Below are 7,601 nucleotides of genomic sequence, written 5' to 3'. Positions count from 1 at the left end.
ACTATTGGGGACTAAAACTTAGTCGGGGAATGTTAAACCTATTGCCGATTAAAAGTTTAGTCGGGAAATGTATATGGACTATTGGCGACTAAACTTTAGTCGGGGAATGTTAAACCAATTGCCAACTAAAATTTTAGACGGGTAATGTCTTATTATAATTGTGTAATACCATTCTAGAATTTTATTTTATTTTTTGATCCGCAATTCATTCGAGAATTTCTTACAAATTTTTTCTTCATTCTACAAAACCTATAAATTTGAGCCAACGATCATTACATCCACAAAATTACCAACCTAATGCAATTAATATAAATTCCAATAAACAGATCCAAAATTTCATAAATATAGTGTCCACCAAATATGGTGATAACAACTTGTCTCCAAATTCTTAGAGTAGAAAAATACGGCACGTCTCCAACTACAAAATGTATCTAAACTCCAAGGCCACAAAATACCAAAAAGTTTAACTTCAACAAACGGATAACCTTAAAACATCCAAGCACGTCCACAATATCTTTGATCTTCATAGTTAATAACCAGAAGTATAACTGCGGCATACTCCATTAAAGCGTCGATCTATAGAAAAAAGAACAATCCACCATTAGTATTTATGAACTAGTGTATCTCATTGCTCAAAGACTAAACATAGGTAAATAATGTAGCCAAAACGAAAGATATGGCAGCAGAAACACCAGTTACGGTAAAAAAAATAACGATTGGTTTTCAGCTCCAGAAATATGAGCTCATATTCCAACTCTCAAGACCATATTTTAAGCAAACAAAATCAGATTTTTGCACCTAACCACCAAATTCCAGAACTTGAGTACATGTTTTCAATAAATACAATTTGATTCCAGCATGTTACACTCAACTCCTACACTTTTACACATAATTTCAGCTCTTGTAGGTTATTTCCAGAATTCAACAACCAAATTCTTGCATCTATACTACAGCTAGATCAGATTTAGCCCTTAATGGAAGTGATTCAACCTCTAAACTTCATTTCTAGCTGTTAGAACTTTAATTTCAACATCACAACAAAAGACTTAAGTACGACTGAATCCAACAACTACCTTTCTATATTTTTGTTCTCTTTTTGTTCTATGATAAAAGCTGGGTCTCACACTAACTAAGCTAGAGAGTCACGGAGTATTTGTTTTTTTTCCTAATAGAAATCACTAACCTAAGGCATAGAGGAACAACTTGTATTATGGAATCTTTCTTCACCAAATCAACCTTTTTCCACAAGTGGTTGATTTGGTGAAGACCATTTAGTACCAAGTACGATGGATATAGAGAACAGTAGCCAGCAACCTTAGTTTTCTGAGTGACCTAGAAGCACAACAGCAGGTAGCAATATCAAAGATACTTCAGAAAATATAACTTCAGAGATCGAAGGAATAGTCTTCAATAGCAGCATCAAAGCATTGTTGGGAAAATGATGCAGAGTGAAATAAACAGCTTCACTAAATCTGAACTGAATGATAAAGAGAAGTATATACAAAAGAATCTGAAAGCAGGAAGCAAGAAGCAAGATATATAACAAGCCTCTTAAGGCAATTCCACAGCCAGAGAAGAAACTAGAATAGGGTTTCCTTTTCGTTTCTCCTCTATAGTGAAACTATACTATTTTTATTTGGAAAAAAAAATGTACTAGACCGTAGGTACCAATTCTTAAATGATGTACACCAACTTATCCAAGTATACTTTTCCATGCATTAGTCCTTATCCATAACCCAATAAACAAACTGCGTGCCGACAAGTGGAAGCCAGTAGTCACAACACCTGGCCTATCTTATTACTTAGTAACTATCAGTAGAACACTGTCACTTGCAATCCAAAGTCATACACAAAGTTATCCAAAACACTAAAGCCGTTAGCTTGAAAATAAAACTCTCTTAGACAACAGAAGTCTAAATCAAAAGGCATTTTTTCGGCTAACACAAACTGAACAAGCCTTGGTGCCAATTGCATTACAGTGATGTACCTCACACGAAATACATGTGTATCCAAATACAGACCAAGATTTTAATCATCTTAAAAGAGTATCATGGTTGCAAAGGTGCGATACATAGATCAGGTAAGCTCTGCCAAACCATTGCGACGCCATTTTATTGTATCCCCAACCAAACAAATAATCACACAAAGCACGATGGGGAAACAAAGGAGGCCATACCTGAAAGTAGTTCTCTGGCAAAGCCCGAATGGTCTTTGTCACGTGCCATTGCAACCACAAGAACCAATTTTGCCTTCGGATATGCCATCTCAATTGTATCTATTGAAGCTTTTGCAGATTCCTTCGCATGTGCTGGAAGACAAAATCATAGAGTAGATAGTACTTAAAAACTGACTTCTCCCAAGCAAACATGTGTGCTTGAACCTGAAACTCCCAGTAAAATGCCAAGAGAATTTTTTTTTAAATTAATTCAACCCAACTATGCTTCTTCCAGCCCTTGTGGTTTGACTATGAACGTTCTTTGATAGTTTTCAGCAAGTTCCCAAAAGAAAGGAATGCAATAGGCTAATTGAATGGAATAAAGTAACAATAAGCAAATAATACCAAACTTGATAGAAAGACTAACACAAATTAACATAATTTCTTAGTTTCTTTCAAAAAAGAGGCTAGAAATTGAAGGCTATATCTTATCAAAATACAAAACTGAATGTTTTTTTCCTAACATAAGAGAGAGAGAGAGAGAGAGAGAGAGAGAGAGAGAGAGAGAGAGAGAGAGAGAGAGAGAGCTAATAGTTAAGTGCCTATCATTGGTGCTTGCTATTTCAGTATGTAAAGCTCTAGCACTGATTGTAGAGAATTTTTGTACCACACTTACGGGTGTGAGGACTCCATTGCCAAAAATCAGAACAATTTCAAACAAAGCTACAATAAGCAAAGATTTTATTTTTAATATGCACTAAAACACAACACCCACAAATTTCTTCAATCCAAGAAACAAGACTCCAAGCTTTTTGAAACAAACATTTAGGCTGAGCATTTCAACAAACATTTCCCGGGTGCACGACAAAAATGCACAGAATCAACACAATGATGTTGAGCAAAATCATGAATTAAGAAGATTAAATACATACACACACAAGAAAAAATAAGGAGAGAACATGTAATACCTAAATCAATACAACACAAAGACCATCAAAATCCATGACAAGACCCTAAACTGGCCACCATACTCTCCCTATAACGATGGCAACAAGGATCCAAAGCAAAAACGGGGATCCAAATCTTAGAGGGAGGTTCGTGTTGAGCCGCTTGACTAGACCGGCAGGGTCGACCTAGAACCACCAGGAAACGACATGGCCGACGGAGGCAGCGTCCCGGCCCAACGATGAAGAGTTTGATTATCCAAAAAAGGGGATTTCAGAAACTTGTAGTGTAGGGCGAGAAATTAGAACTTACTGTAAGATAATTGGAAATCATTGTAGGGTCGGGGCTAACAAAACGCATCCTAAACGATTGTGCCGATGATGAAAATTAAGGATTTAGATTCCTCGTTTGGGCTTCGAAGCTAACCGTTTCTGACACCGGAGAAGGCAGTGATCGATTCTCTCACCGGAGAAAGCTAGTGATAGTCAGAGCTTCTGGTTCTTCGGAATGTATTTTCTTGTAGTGAGGCGAGAATGAGTGTGGAGAGAGAGAGAGGAAGTCGGTCTATGTGTTGGGAGGAGAGAGGAAGTGACGAAGAGAAGAGTAGAGAAGGGGAAGCCTGTATGCTTTGGGGGTAGGGTTAGATAACATCAAGTGTATACGATGCCGTTTCACCTGGGAAATAACATTGCCGACTAACCCATTAGTCGGGAATCACTAAAATGCCGCCAACAATTTTGGCGAAAGTTTCAAATGGCGCAAAAAAATTATAATGTACCCGACTAAAATTAATTTAGTCGGCAAATATTAATTTAGTTGGCAAAAAAATTATAATGTACCCGAAACAAGATCAAAATCAATTTTTTTTCTCGACAGATCAAAATTATTTTAATGTATAAATTTTAAAGATAATTGTCAGTACATTTTTTTTAAATAGTCGAGCTAAACCACTAGGATTTAACGTCTTATTAATTATATTTTTCTCTTCAAAATTGGTGATAATTAGATGTCGGCAACCACATGATCGGAACACATTCGGTGCTTCCAAAGGCATTAAAGTCTTGTAGTGCACCACTCGAGGGCTGCCTAAGCTAATTTTTTTATAAATCGGAACCGTCCATCTTTTACATAGAAGGAATTAGATCAGTCCTGCAGTAAATGAAATAAATCTCTTATCATTACGTACAGGATTAGACGTAAATTATCATTATAATAATGAATCTGTGCTCCGGTCAAGAGACTTTCGAAATCCGATAGACCAAAAAATTTACGAGAATGATTAGAACACGAAGCACAACAAAATGAACGGTATCAATCATTGTGATTTTGTTGTGGTCGTCTAACTATTGTACATTAGACTATAGCATAAGACCTTGATTCAGAAACAAATAAATTGAATGTATAGATTTAAAGGTAGTTGCTGGCTTATTATTTTTAATGCTCGATCCGAACTGTTAGGATTTTACATTTTACTGATTATAGCATTGTCACAAAATTCAAAGATCATTAGATATCAGCTACCTCATGATCGAAAGACATTTAATGCGTTTAGAGACGTTTAAGTGTTACAATGTACTAACCGAGCCTCGCTTGAGGTCTTTTTTGGCAATCGAAATCATCTATTTTTTACGTAATACGAACTAGATCATTCGTACCAAGAATGAAGTTAATTGTATATGGATAGACACTTGATCGAACAACAAAATTCTTTTTATTTAACACCAAAATTATTTTTATTTAGGAATTTTCATGTCGATGAAGGGGCTTCCTTAAGCTGATCGAGCCAAAATTTTACGAGAATCTTATAGTTAAGAAGAGAAAAACAAGGAATGATTTCGATCAGGAAGATTGCATCGTGATGAATGTAATCAGAACAAATATTGATATTTTCTTAATTGGCAAAAAAAATTGACATTTCCCAACTAGATGTATATTTAGTCCGTAAATGTAAATATTTTCCGACCAAATAATTTGTCGGGAATTGTGAGAATGATTAAAACATCAAAAACAACAAAATGAACGGTATGGATCGTCATAAATTTGTCGTGATCGTGTGGCTAGTCCATTAGACTATCGCAAAATACATTGGTTTAGAACCAAGTAAGTTCAATGTATAGATTGGAAAGGTAACTGCCGAGCCATTATTTACAATGCTTGATCTGAACCGTTAGGATTTCACATCTTACTGATTATAGCACTGTCATAAAAATCGGAGATCATTTGATATCGACGACCTCGTGATCGAAAGACATTTTATGCCTTCAGAGACATTTAATTGTTATACTACACTAACTAAGCCTTGCATGAGATCTTTTTTGGCAATCAAAAACCATCTATCTTTGATGTAATACGAGTTAAATTATTCATCCTAACAATGAAGTTAATCGCATATGGATAAACACTTGATTGGACAACAAATTTTTTTTAATTTAAGAATTTACATGTTGATAAAGGGATTTTCTCAACCCAATTGAGCCAAAATTTTATGAGAATTTTATAATTTTGAAGAGAATAAAATGAATAGTTTTGATAAGAAAAGTTGCATTGCATGGAGTAATCAATTTAGTTGGAACAAATATTTGTTTCTTGAAATTTTTTGAAAGGGGCAAAATAAAAACAGACATTTACCGACTAAACATTTTATTAGTCGGCCAAAATAAATAAATACCGACTAAAATAATTAGTCAGTAAAATGTATAATATTTATTAATTTTTTTAATTCAAAAAAATGATTTTTACCGACTAAACCTTTTATTAGTCGGCTAAAATAAATAAATACCGACTAAATAATTAGTCGGTAAAATATATAATATTTATTGATTTTTTTAGTTCGGAAAAAAATTATTTTTACCGACTAAATCGTTTTATTTGTCGGCTAAAATAAATAAATACCGACTAAATAATTAGTCGGCAAAATGTATAATATTTATTAATTTTTTTAATTCAAAAAAATGATTTTTACCGACTAAATCTTTTTATTAGTCGGCTAAAATAAATAAATACCAACTAAAATAATTAGTCGGGAATATATATATTATATTTATTGATTTTTTTAATTCGTAAAAAATGATTTTTACTGACTAAACCTTTTATTAGTCGGCTAAAATAAATAAATACCGACTAAATAATTAGTCGGTAAAATGTATAATATTTATTGATTTTTTTAATTCAAAAAAAATGATTTTTACCGACTAAATCGTTTTATTAGTCGGCTAAAATAAATAAATACCGACCAAAATAATTAGTCGGGAATATATATTATATTTATTGATTTTTTAAATTGGTTAAAAAAATTAATTTTTCCCGACTAAACTTAATTTTAGTCGGCAAAAACCTACTATTAGCGACTAAAATATGTTTAGTCGGGAATAATTACCAATGTTACCGACTAATTTCTATTTAGTCGGTAATTGTTCAATTTTTGGCGACCAAAGTGTTTTTAGTCGGCAAATTTTGTCGAAAATTGTGTAATTTGTTGTAGTGAATATTGAAGCTGAAACTGACGTGTATCTTACAAAAATGCACTAAAACAATGCCGAAGCTTCTATCAATCGCTCCCACTCACCAACTATTACATAATCATCAACAACAACAACAAAAATAACAAAAAAAATTGTACATAGTTCCTTCACCTGATTCATCACCCTTTTATCATTGGTTTGTTATTTTATATGGTTGACATTTTAAGATGACGGCATTTAAAAAGCTACAAAACCAAAATTAAAAAATTCATCTGTGCAGAAGTCAATATATCTCCTCCAATTCATACACACCACGTGGATCGATGTTCTCACACTAGTATGATTTGGTTTTGGTACGTAGTCGCGGCCCTCTTTTTCGATTATTCCTTTACTTATGTGATTAAACCATTTTATTTTTTATATATATTTAGTACTCCTTAATTAGGTTATCAGGACCTTGACACCCTTTTTTCTCACATGCCTTTTTTTTTTTTCAAAAAAAAATGGGAGTCACACGTATGGATTTTTTTGGTTTAGTTGACTAAGTTCCAAGTAAAATATGTTTACAAGTTCATGATAAAAGTCAAGGGCTATTTTAATAGTTTTTTCTATTTTTTCCCATTTGTTCTTTTGGAACAGGATTGCAAAATCCTCAAAATATTCACCACAGTACTCTTTATGGTAAATGGGTAAATAATTAATGGTGTCTTTTTTCTTTTGGCAAATTGATTCCGAAGGATGTTACATACACTACACCAAATCACTACACCATCCATTACATTTTCATGGGGTCCATTATAGGTCTCAGAAAAATGTCTACAAATTTTAAAATAATGTTTTATGGGATCCTGTAAAAAAACAGCCATAACGAATATTGGTAAGTATTATTTATGGATTCGTAAGGGCGAAACTGCGCAGTTGAGTCATTTCGCCTCTACAAATTTATAAATAATACTTAAAGATATCCCTTGGAGCTGATTTTTTACAGGGTCTTGTAAAATATTATTTTAAAATTTATGGGTATTTTTTTGTATTTTTGT

At 33.3% G+C, this 7,601-nt stretch overlaps 1 long non-coding RNA gene across 1 annotated transcript; it reads right to left on the bottom strand.

The window, feature by feature from the left end:
- Positions 1-222: 222 nt before the first annotated feature.
- LOC131319151 (uncharacterized) lies at positions 223-3,715 on the bottom strand. The gene is made up of 3 exons (XR_009197907.1): positions 3,413-3,715; positions 2,177-2,308; positions 223-576 (listed from the first exon to the last, which is right to left on the bottom strand). It is a non-coding gene; the product is annotated as an uncharacterized LOC131319151 (long non-coding RNA).
- Between the last annotated feature and the right edge of the window lie 3,886 nt (positions 3,716-7,601).

The sequence above is a fragment of the Rhododendron vialii genome, chromosome 3a (assembly GCF_030253575.1).
Source record: "Rhododendron vialii isolate Sample 1 chromosome 3a, ASM3025357v1".
Lineage (NCBI taxonomy): Eukaryota > Viridiplantae > Streptophyta > Magnoliopsida > Ericales > Ericaceae > Rhododendron > Rhododendron vialii.
This window is presented reverse-complemented; position numbering and strand designations above follow the sequence as displayed.